This window comes from Elephas maximus, chromosome 10 (genome assembly GCF_024166365.1).
Source record: "Elephas maximus indicus isolate mEleMax1 chromosome 10, mEleMax1 primary haplotype, whole genome shotgun sequence".
In the NCBI taxonomy this organism is placed as follows: Eukaryota; Metazoa; Chordata; class Mammalia; order Proboscidea; family Elephantidae; genus Elephas; species Elephas maximus.
In genome coordinates this window covers 31,810,461-31,822,151 of record NC_064828.1, presented here as the reverse complement: position 1 = coordinate 31,822,151, position 11,691 = coordinate 31,810,461, and the positions used below count along the sequence as shown (strand labels likewise).

Here is an 11,691-nt window from a genome sequence, read left to right as displayed (position 1 = left end):
TTCTTGCTTTTCTAGAGCATGGGCATGGTGTAATTCTTAATTGCTCAGCAGGGCCATTTCTATAAAGCAAATTCTGGGTCAAAACTAAAAAGAACCACATGTGACTATGCTGCTTCTACTCTTTTGCCTCCTCCTGCTCTTACCTAAAAAAAAAAAAAACCGTTGCCGTGGAGTCAGTTCCAACTCAGAGTGACCTTATAGGACAGAGGAGAACTGCCCCGTAGCGCTTCCAAGGAGTGCCTGGTGGATTCGAACTGCCAACCTTTTGGTTAGGAGCCATGGCACTTAACCACTACGCCACCAGGATTTCCAATTCTTACCTAATCACTCCCTAATTCTGCACATAGCTATGGAACTTAATTATAACAGTGTATCTTAAAAAGCCACTTCTAACATGGACGAACCCTGAAAACATTATGCTAAGTTAAATAAGTCAATCATAAAAGGACAAATATGGCATAATCCCACTTATACGAAATATCTAGAATGGGCAAGTATATAGAGATGAAAGTGTATTAGTAGTTTCCAGGGGCAGTTGACAGAGAGGGGGAAAGGAAGACACGATGCTTAGGAGACACTGAGCTTCTGCTAAATGTCATGGACAAATTCGAGAATGGTGATGGATGAACAATGTGATGAACCTATTTTTTTTAAATAATTTTTATTGTACTTTAAGTGAAAGTTTACACATCAAGTCAGTCTCTCACACAAAAACCCATATACACCTTGCTACACACTCCCAGTTACTCTCCCCCTAATGAGACAGCCCACTTTCTCCCTCCACTCTCTCTTTTTGTGTCCTTTTAGCCAGCTTCTAACTGCCTCTACCCTCTCATCTCCCCTCCAGGCAGGAGATGCCAACACAGTCTCAAGTGTCCATCTGATCCAAGAAGCTCACTCCTTACCAGCATCCCTCTCCAACCCATTGTCCAGTCCAATCTATGTCTGAAGAGTTGGCTTCAGGAATGGTTCCTGTCCTGGGCCAACAGAAGGTCTGGGGGCCTTGACCACCGGGGTCCTTCCAGTCTCAGTCAGACCATTAAGTCTGGTCTTATGAGAATTTGGGGTCTGCACCCCACTGCTCTCCTGCTCCCTCAGGGGTTCTCTGTTGTGTTTCCTGCCAGGGCAGTCATCAGTTGTAGTTGGCCACCATCTAGTTCTGCTGATCTCAGGATGATGTAGTCTCTGGTTCATGTGGCACTTTCTGTCTCTTGGGCTCGTAATCGCCTTGTGTCCTTGGTGTTCTTCATTCTCCTTTGATCCTGGTGGGTTGAGACCCATTGATGCATCTTAGATAGCTGCTTGCTGGCGTTTAAAACCCCAGATGCCACTCTTCAAAGGGGGATGCAGAATGTTTTCTTAATAGATTTTATTATGCCAGTTGACTTAGATGTCCCCTGAAACCATGGTCCCCAGACCCCTGCCCCTGCTACGCTGGCCTTCGAAGCATTCAGTTTATTCAGGAAATTTCTCGTGCTGAACATATTTAATGTCACTGAAATGCATATATGAAGATTGCTGAAATTGCAAATGTTTAGTTACATACATATTTACTACAATTAAAAAAGTAAACAAACAAGAAAGCCACTCCTAGTCAACCATGAAACTTATATGATAGCCAATCATTTTGTCCTTAGGATCACAGAGTATTGTTCCACACCCTTCTGATTAGGGTACACGGTTACCTGCTAAGTTCATGTCTGCTTTTAGAAAATGTAATTAATTATTACTCCTTTTATCCTCATCTTTTCTCCCATTCACTTTAGCGCTGAGGTGGAACTATTGCTTCTTTTCTCTCATTGGTAAAGGGTGTCAAGATTGGACCCCAGCAGCCTCATTCGGCATCAGTGGGACCCTGCGCCTCTCAGCAGAACGCTCTAGCATGAGAATACAACTCTGACTATTTCTAAACATCTGGCCTAAACTCTTTTTTTCTTCCTGGAACAGCTTCAGATCAACAGGCTTAAAGGAAGAGGTCTTGCTTGCTTTGGCTGAGAGAATACTCTCTGTAAGGTGTGATGTTTTGCCTTTTCCCTTAAGGACCAGAGAAGGATTTGGGCCCTTAAAACTGACCTATAATTCTTCAGGGATGTAAGCATTCCCTATAGCTTAGGGCTTTTCTCGTCCCCCTATTTTAATTTCTAAAACGTTAAGATCAAAGCTGATAGTCACTGTAGTCCACAAATAAATTATTTTATAAGCATACCCATTCTGCTCCCCAACAAGAATTAGTAACAAGGGTCAAGGATGTTCTGCTTCATCGCTTGAGAATACTGGGATTTAGTGAGCTGTGGGTGTTAGATCCCCTGCCTAGAAATTTCATTGATTTTTTAACTTACTTGCCTTTGGGGGTCCAATTGCCACTTCCTGAGGGATCTTCCAGAAGGCAGTTCCTTCTACCTGAACTGCTGAAAGATGCTCAGTACTTTTCTAGACCATCCCATTTCTAGTTTCTGTCCCTTAGAGTGACTAAAAAACTTTTGAGAGCAGTGAGATGGTCCTGGACCTATGACCACTTATCATTAACTAAAAAAAATATTCTTTCACTGCTTGTTTTGTTTCAGGGACCAGACCTAACATCGTAGTGTCTTTCACCAAACAGACTGCTACTATTGCATCATACTCACTTCTTACTAGACAATTTAAACCTCCTAATCCAACCGAACTAATCTGCTTACTGGACATGATATATTTACTCCCACTTCCATGCCCTGGCTCGCACCCTACTTTCTGCTAAAATTATACCCAAAGTCTAAAACTTTTTCCTTCAGGAAGACTTCTGTGACTGACTTAGGGACTTCTAAGCAATTATTGACATGGTATCCCTTTTAGGCTCCACCTTTCTTATACTGTTTATATTTATTTGTATTAATGTTGTTTTACAAATATGTTTTACAGTTGTTTTATGTATAGGATCTGTCTCCCCATGTAGTTCGTAAGCTCCTGTCATTCCTTCAATTTTGTAAAATCTCCACGCCCACCACCATTCCTTCACAGAGCCCACTGCTACATTCATTACATGATCATTGAATTTGACTGACTGACTTAAAGAGTTAGAACAGGTTTATTTTAGACTTCAGAGTAAACAAAAGGCCTTAGAGTCATCCCTTTGATAACTTTGTTTCAATCTCTTCTATCTGCTTACCCTAGGTCCCATATTGCTCTTTTCCTTCTCTCTTCCACTCTTCCTAGGACCTCTGCCTCCATTCCATGCAGCATACAGTAAGGCTGCCTGTTTTCAAGCTGTCAGCATAAGTGGATACTTACCAACCATTCTCCTTTTCAAAAGCATATAATACTATCCTAGCAAAATTTGCTTTTGCTTCATTCCGCACAAGGCCTTCTAGGTCACTTGCTATATCTTCTTGCCTTGATTTCCCACTCTGTTCCACAACACTGAGGTCTCATGAATTTTTCTAACATTTTTGTTGTTGATCAATTGTATCATTACTGTGTGTATGCATGTATCCAAGCTGCTCATATGTACATGTCATTTCTTATTGTATCCCAAACATAAGTAAATAATCTCCTCCTAAGGAATTTTATCAAAGTTATTGATAAAGCTTCCTTCTAACTCCCATATTCAGTTTTATTATCCAAGCCAACTTATAACCTCTGTACTTGGGCATTTCACCAATTGTAAGGGAAACACGAGAAACAGAAGCAATTTCACAGCCTGTGCTGATCATTGCTGATGTTAAGTGAAGTGACATTGAAGAAATATCGTAGAAGGTGGATCTCCCACCCCATGTGAAGAATGGTAATTATGAGATAATCTGAGTATTGATTTTTGAAGGCCAGCACCATTGGAAATCAAACTAACCCCCCCAAAACCAAACCCACTGCCATTGAGTCCCTTCTGACTCATAGCGACCCCATAGGGCTTCCAAGGCTGTAAATCTCTATGGAAGCAGACTGCCACATCTTGATCCCGCAAGTGACTGGTGATTTCAAATTGTTGACCTTTCAGTTAGCAGTCAATCACTTTAACCATTGAGCCACCAGGAGATCATACCAGTTACAGGAAAAGATCATTGCAAGTAGCTGAAATTATTGGACCAGGCACATTCCCTATCTATAATACCTGTAACTAGTTCTCTGATGATGGGTCCATTTTGTACCAAATAACATTAGAAGGATAATAGACTCTCATTCTAGAGACTACTAATAAATAAGATCATATCTATATATTCATTGCAAACACATTGCTATGGTAAATCCTAACACCAAACTCAAATTTGGTATAACGACAGCAGTAGCCAGGGGAGAATTTGGCCAACAAACTTTGTTCAATATACAGGAGAACTTATTTGGTCAACTCTTATCACCTCTCTGATAAAAGATTGAGTCATATGACTCTAAGGTTTCTAAGCTCCTACCACGGATGACCATGAGACTGTGTTATTCTTTGAGAGAATTCTTTTAGTGACCTGGAGGGACTCCTTTTGCTCACCAAAAAAAAAAAAAAATCAAACCCATTGCCATGGAGTGATTTCGACTCATAGCGACCCTATAGGATAGAGTAGTAGAACTGCCCCATAGAACTTCCAAGGAGCGCCTGGTGGATTTGAGCTGCCGGCCTCTCGATAGCAGCCATAGCACTTAACTGCTGTACCACCAGGGTTTCCCCTTCACTTACAGGCTTAAAAAAAATAAATAAATAAAGACTTTTTGTAGTGAGTTGTAATAAGATTTAGACTGAGAAATACTGGAAAACCAGTGTCACTCAGTGCAAGAAAATTTCACTAACAATGAAATCATTTCCTCTCCGATTTAAAAGCAGCCAGTAGAAAATTACTTCCTCCAGCCAGTGCTTCTATGGCCGGGCTGCCCCCTATGGTTACTCCATACTTTGGACTCAGAATGGAGGTTAGGGCTTTAGTTTTTTTTTCCCCCCTTCTCCTTTAAGGCTTCTAGTGCAAGAAAATTTCACTAACAATGAAATCATTTCCTCTCTGATTTAAAAGCGGCCAGTAGAAAATTACCTCCTCCAGCCAATGCTTCTATGGCCGGGCTGCCCCCTATGGTTACTCCATACTTTGGACTCAGAATGGAGGTTAGGGCTTTAGGTCCCCCCCACTTCTCCTTACACATAGTTTCCCGTTTAAGGCTTCTAGTGCAAGAAAATTTCACTAACAATGAAATCATTTCCTCTCCGATTTAAGAGCTAAAAAAAACTACCGCCGTCGAGTCGATAGCAGCCAGTAGAAAATTACTTCCTCCAACCAATGTTTCTACGGCTGAGCTGCCCCCTAAAGGACCGTCTTGTCCCTACACAGAGTTTTTCGTGTAAGGCTTCTGTCTTTTCCATTGTATGCATGCACAAGTAGTTGTGGTTCATTGATGAATTTGAGGCCATTTTTCTTTTTTTTTTTTAATTGAAAATTTTTCCAGCTCTTTATTTCCAACTGATTCACAACCCTCTGTGCTGTCAAAGTCCGAACACTGGAACTGTCAAGTCAGAACACTGGAAATTTTGCAAGAGCAGCATAAGATTTAGAAGCATCTAGAATAGTTTTTTTTTTTTTTAGAATAGATACATAACCTATGTTGGTTATGTGCTGATGCTCTGAGGAGTGAGGTGTCTATAAAGGATTATTCCAGGAACTGGGAGCACCCAGTCTCATCTGAAGAATTGGTTTTTGCTTTCAATGGTAAAATTGCTTCACTTGTGCAGTTAAGTGGGAGGGTGATACGGTTGCTTCTAACCATATTCGGCATTACAGAGTCTCTCCCCTATAATGATTGAGGTTACATCCTGATTATATAAAGGTGAGAATGTTGGGGCTGGTCCCGAGTAGTCGGGTAAAACGTGGAAAATGACTTCATATTGCTCAAACACTCCTTCCCTCTCCCCGCCCCCAAGGCACCAGCCTGAGCCAAGATGGCTTCCTAGACACAGGTAACTAAATGTTTTAGTTTAGAGCGCCCCCAACGGCCGGGGTCTAAAAAAAAAAAAAAAAAAGATGCCGAAAGGCCTGAGCGCCTGTGAACTGAGCCATCAGAGACGAGCTGCCGCCAGATTTTTATTTTCAATCAGGCATATCTGTGGTTGCCTACGTACCCTTCCCAGCCTTTTAGGACCTCCCACTCACAGGAGACTTCCTGGATGGCGCTCACACTACCATGCTGGAAGAGGCCGGGCTTCAGCCTTGCCATTGGTGGGTGGGAGGGCAGGTGGGCGGAGCCGAGGGAGAATGGACTACTAGCAAGCTCGGTTGAGACGAGAGCTGGCCATGCTCCGCCGGAAAGCGCCTTGTTCTCCGAAAGGGTGAGTTGAAACGGGGCTGGAAAAGAAGCACCAGGACTTGTTCAGGTAGGCTTCCCGCTCACATGGACTTCTCAGTGCTGCTCCACGAGTCCTAGCAAAAGCTAAAGCTCTTAGAATTAATTTCATTAACTCATTATCCTCCTTCCGCTCCCGCCCCCCGCCTGTCCCCCACTTGTGAGGAATCAGGTGTTGGGTGATGCTCTGGACTGAACCATTCTTCTTTGTGAGAGGCCAGGGGAAGAGGGTGCCTGCGGGCCCGCGGGGCCCGAGTCCGGCCAACCCGTGAGGGGCCTGCCCGGGCCGCTGTTGCTTTTTTAAGGCTTGTCATTGCATTACTGGGCGTGGTATAGATTTGAGGCAGCTCCTTGTTCTCCTTTCTCCTTCAGGGGAGGGTAAACTCCCCGACTCTGTTTGGTTACTCCATACTTTGGACTCAGAAGTGGGAGGTTAGGTTTCTTTTTCTCCCCCCCCGCCCCTTTTTTTTAAATAATAGAGGTGAGTAAGAAAGCATAGGGTGAGCGTGCGCAGGTTGCTGTACATTCTTAGGTACAATTTCTGTGGGTCTTCTGGGAGAAAAGGGCAAGCTGTTGGAGTGTGTTTAGACATGGTGGGAAGAGAGGAGCGCAAGCCTTGCATCTCCTTTGACACATATGCAGAGTTCAGTGGGTTTATGGTGCATTATGTAAACTCTCCCCAGGCAGAAGACCCCTCTTCTTGCCTCGGGGCAAATGCAGTTTCTTTATTTACCTGTGTGTAGTGTCGCAGGGAATTTCTCCGCCCAGTGCAGCGGCTGTGCAAATGCAGCAGCCTCTGCCTTTTTTGGAGCAGGCCTGAAGTGATTAAGGTCTTCGAAGAAGACGTACACACACACGTATATTTAGTGATCCAGTCTCATTTCAGTGATTGGGCACGGTGAGCCAGCCAGTAGTCAAAGACTTGGAATTCAATGTCTTTTTTTAAAGAGCAGATATAGGGGAGCACACCAAGTACACAGCCAGAGGCGTTGCATGATCAGTGTCTGCTGCAGGCCTTCATCACACCAGCATGGGCGGATCGTTTAATCTCCTTGTTGCTCTGAGCCTGTGAACTCAGTCAGAGACTCACTGACTGTTTGGGTTATCCTTAGCAGCAACTGAGGTCCTATCTGGTGCAAGGCACTTTAGATACTAGAAGGTGAGTTTGTGATTTGGGTAATGTCCTCTGCTAGTTGTTTAGATGATGACTTCTACTTATGCATTTCTTCTGCCTTGGTCACCAGCTAGATTTCAGAATAAATTGCAGTCAGCCTCGAAGGGCCTGAGTATGGGAAGCTCCCCATTCCTAATATTTTGGAATGATCCCACCCCTTGAGAGGGGAAAAAGTTATGATAAGAAAAACGATAGTTGCCATTTAAGAAGATCTATGTTGCAAGAGTGGCATGTCATGATGAAGAACAGTGGCCAAAAAGAGATAGGCACAGGCTTGGAGGAAGGTTTAAAACTGAAATAGCAAAGGAGTAATGGATTGGGATAAGGCATTTGATGGAGCAATATATGGGTACTTGTACAGTTCACACCTTCTCCATGCTTTAATCTAACCTGTGCATATGGCCTTTGGTTTTATCACTTCTCAAATTAACAAAATCCATTTAAATACTAGATAGAAAATGAATCTGCCGAGCTGATCGTGACTTACCAGGAAACACAGATCTTGTGTTTCCCAGGGCAGCCTTCTCTGCAGCATTGCTGGGTGATGGGGTGGAGAAATCTTGGCATTATCGTAACCACCACTGCAGAGCTTTAGTTGAAATAGGAAAAAATTGACATTTTATGTGAAGGGTTGAATTTCTGAGAGGTAATGTAGGATGGTGAGGGGGAGCATTCTTTAAAATAAGCCACTGTACACATCTCCCACCATTTAATATTAATTTGAGAGTCCCAAGAACTGTGCTTGTTTGAAAGAATGAGGTTTGATATTCTCATCTGCAAGAGGATTGTAACATTTTCAGAGGTGAACGCTAAGTGCTTTGGAGATACTGTTTGTCCACAGGCCTGGAAGAGTTACGCTATCTTCTAACCTTACATTGAGCCTAATTAATACTTAGGGGATTAACAGAAGACACATTTTTCTGGACCCTCAACCTCCACCTCTAGAAGTCATTTCACTTGTGGACTTGCATTTGAGTAAGATTTGAGTAAGTCCTTAATCTGCAGGTCACTGCTGTAACTGACCTAGTATTTACTATTTTACCTTTAACATTTGATTCATTGACAGACTATCATGTTTCATATCTTACTCAGTTTAATTTCTTATATTTCCTCTTTAATTTTTTATTCTTTTTCCCCACAAAGTTGGTGGTCCTCCTTTCACTCTACTGTTAAATGTTCCTGTTCACTTTGCTTTTTGTGTTAATTCACTGACATTGCACTTCTTTGCCTCTGTTTTGCTGAGGCCTTTCAGAGAATGTAAAGAGACCCTAATTTCCAAGATGTTTTTCTTTGATACCGAGTATTTGCATTTCTATATGAGCAAGCTGTTCTATGAGCCACTTTCTTTTGCTTAAAAGCTTACTTACCATTAACTGAACACTAAGTTTTTTCCTGAATAACCTTTTTTCTCTCTTAACCTCTAACTTTTGTTTTGTGTGCTATAATTTAATTCTTTTTTTGTGTTTTCTAACTATTTCGTATTGCCTTTAAACTTTCCATTATATTTTTATTGACAAAATAAGTTTACCTCTTTGTAGTTATGGAGTATTTTAGATTTAAATTACAAAGTATGTTAGTCCCTGAGATTTCTCATTAGATTGTTTTGTAAGTAACTTACTTCTTTAGTCCTTTTATTGCCCATTACTTTCTGTCCTTCGCTATAGGCTCTTGGTTAATGCCTGATGAAACAAAATGGTCAACTTTAAAAGATCTTAGTTCTTGTTTTCAGATTACATCAGGAGACTTTAAAAAATAACACAATTTCTACCCATTAATGTATGTTACATAAAACCAAAAATACCCATTGCCATCGAGTTGATTCTGACTCATAGCAACTCTATAAGACAGAGTAGAACTGCCCCATAGAGTTTCCAAGGAGCGCCTGGTGGATTTGAACTGCCGACCTTTTGGTTAGCAGTTGTAGCACTTAACCACTATGCCACCAGGGTTTCCGTATGTTTCATGATAATCAAAAATCCAGGAGGCATAGATAGAACTCAGCCTGGCATAGATAGTTGGTTTACACTCATCTTCAACACGGTGGGGTCCAGGAGTATATTCAAAGCAGCGGAGCAGAGGAGGGAACCTAGACAACGTTCTAGCTTCTTCAAATTCAGGCTGTCCTGTATGTTCTCAGTAGTTTGTTTGAAAAGAGTTCCCAGACCAGTAGATTCATTCATGTTCACGTAAAAGTACAAAAAAGATTTCAAAGGTAAACTAAGGATTTAAAAATAATTATTTACTGTTATTCATAATTATTAGGAAAGGATTGACTGTCACTCTGAGGAGTAAGCTTTTCTTTGAAATGGTGATTGAATAAGTGAAACATTCCCGATTCATTTCCTCCAAACATTTCCAGAGATATTTATTGTACGTGGCTTCATTTCAGTCGGCATTTTCAGACTTTATTTCCTTTTTAGAAGATAATGAAATGACATGCTACTGAAGTTAGTAGGTGATAATTTCCAGTACTGTGTTTCTTTTCTCCCCTGTATGTCAACACTTTAAATGTGATAGTCCTAATTCTTTCGGTAATATCCCGGTATTCCAGTAATTCGTAATTCCATAATAACACCTATTTGTTTTGAGAGTCTGTAATTCTCCTGTATGTCAGTAACTTTCTGAGACAAACCAAAAAAAAAAAAAAAACACCCATTGCTGTTGAGTTGATTCCGACTCATAGCGACCTCATAGGGTTTCCAGGTAGAACTGCCCTATAGGCTATCCAGGGAGCGGCTGGTGGATTCAAACTGCTGACCTTTTGGTTAGCAACTGAGCTCTTAACTGCTGCACCACCTGGGCTCCTTTCTGAGACAGAATATATTAAGTGAATTATTAATTTCATTTCAGAGGAAGGATATTCAAGAGCTGTAAAGTCTGTCAGGTTTCGCAAATTGTGTCTAGTTGTCGCTATAAAAAGCTTTGGTCTCTCCTGTTTGCTTTCTTTTCTTTTGTCTTTGGGGATTATTCCTCTGGAATATGAGTATCTAGAGGTGCATTGTCCCATTAGCAATATGGGAAGTTTTTTAGGTTGGTTCCAGAAGTAACCAGTGATTTCTGTAGGTTGGCTGCCTATTTAGAACCCAAATTATAATAGAATTTTGTGTACAGGTTGTGATTTTATCAGATTTTATGCATTTACCTAAGTAAACTTTGTGAAGGGGAAGATTTTCTGGGTTTTTTAATGGGGTTACCAAGTTGCATGAAGGAGCCCTGGTGGCGCAGTGGTTTAGAACTCAGCTGCTAACCAAAAGTTCTGCAGTTTGAATCCACCAGCCGCTCCTTGGAAACGTATGGGGCAGTTTTGCTCTGTCCTAACAACAAAAAAAAAAAACAAACCCAGTGCCGTCGAGTCGATTCCGACTCATAGTGACCTTATAGGACAGAGTAGAACTCTGCCCCATAGAGTTTCCAAGGAGCGCCTGGCGGATTCGAACTGCTGACCCTTTGGTTAGCAGTCATAGCACTTAACCACTGTGCCAGTCCTATAGGGGTGTTATGAGTTGGAATCCACTGGACGGCAACGGAGTTTTTGGTTTAAGTTGCATGAACACTGAACTTTCACTCAGTGTTTTATTCTTCACTGTATCTACTCAGTACTCAGTCATTCTTCTTTTTTGGGGGGAGTGAGGCACATTTTGGAAACCCTGGTGGTGTAGTGTAGTGGCTAAGAGTTTGGCCGCTAACCAAAAGGTCGGCAGTTCGAATCCACCAAGTGCTCCTTAGAAACCATATCAAAAAAAAAAAACAAAAGCCAAACCCTTAGCCGTCCAGTTGATTCCAACTCTGTATGTAGAACAGAGTAGAACTGTCCCATAGGGTTTCCATGGCTGTAATCTTTAGGGAAGCAGGTTGCCACATCTTTCTCCCAAGGAGCGGCTGGTGGGTTCGAACCACTAACCTTTCGATTAGCAGCTGAGCGCTTAACCACTGCGCCACCAGGGTTCCAGATTACATATCAAGACCCTGTAAAAAGTAGAGCTTTTGCTGTTTTTCGGTATGCATTGTGTTGGGGACCTTTTTCATGAGGTTTTAAATACATAACTTGCATTCACTTCTGTCTTGGAAGTCATGGGCATCAAAAGCTGGATCTGGGCATGTGAACTACCCAGACACAGCCTAGTCATTTGGAGAACTATGTTACCACAAGCAGATATTGTAAATAGAGTACTTGGGAAACACACTGCCATCATTCCTACAACCATAAAAGTGATTAGTTGAATTATCTGGGA

General features: G+C 41.9%; 1 protein-coding gene across 6 annotated transcripts in view; it reads left to right on the top strand.

Moving 5' to 3' along the window:
* The first annotated feature begins 6,209 nt into the window (after nt 1–6,209).
* Nucleotides 6,210–11,691, top strand: part of CHD8 (chromodomain helicase DNA binding protein 8) — a 64,345-nt gene continuing 58,863 nt past the window's right edge. For 4 of the 6 annotated variants that reach the window (XM_049897578.1, XM_049897576.1, XM_049897577.1 and 1 more), the window contains exon 1: nt 6,218–6,316. The gene's annotated coding sequence lies outside the window, so the exon portion shown is untranslated. Of the gene's footprint in view, nt 6,317–11,691 lie in introns of all 6 variants that reach the window. The other 2 variants (XM_049897574.1, XM_049897580.1) reach the window with 2 other exon arrangements.